Below are 272 nucleotides of genomic sequence, written 5' to 3' on the forward strand. Positions count from 1 at the left end.
GAATGGTTTTGATGCCTCCATCCTAGAAGGAATGGCTCTGCTTGCTGGGATTCTTCCCTTCTAGGAGGAATGGTTTTGATGGTTCTGATTCTTCCTGGGACAGTGGAATGGCTCTGAGCTCTCTCTCCCCAGAGAAGTAGCTCTGATCCCTCAATTCTTGATGGCTCTGATCTCTCCATCCCAGTAGGAGTGGCTCTGATCCCTTCATTCTAAGTGGTTCTGATTCCTCCATCTCAGCAGGAGTGGCTCTGATCCCTCCATCCCAGCAGGAA

General features: G+C 50.4%; 1 protein-coding gene across 1 annotated transcript in view; it reads left to right on the top strand.

The window, feature by feature from the left end:
* FTSJ3 (FtsJ RNA 2'-O-methyltransferase 3) overlaps window positions 1-272 on the top strand; it is an 8,999-nt gene that overhangs the window by 3,170 nt on the left and 5,557 nt on the right. The gene's annotated exons all lie outside the window — the stretch shown is intronic.

Source organism: Geospiza fortis, unplaced genomic scaffold (assembly GCF_000277835.1).
Source record: "Geospiza fortis unplaced genomic scaffold, GeoFor_1.0 scaffold218, whole genome shotgun sequence".
Classification (NCBI taxonomy): domain Eukaryota; kingdom Metazoa; phylum Chordata; class Aves; order Passeriformes; family Thraupidae; genus Geospiza; species Geospiza fortis.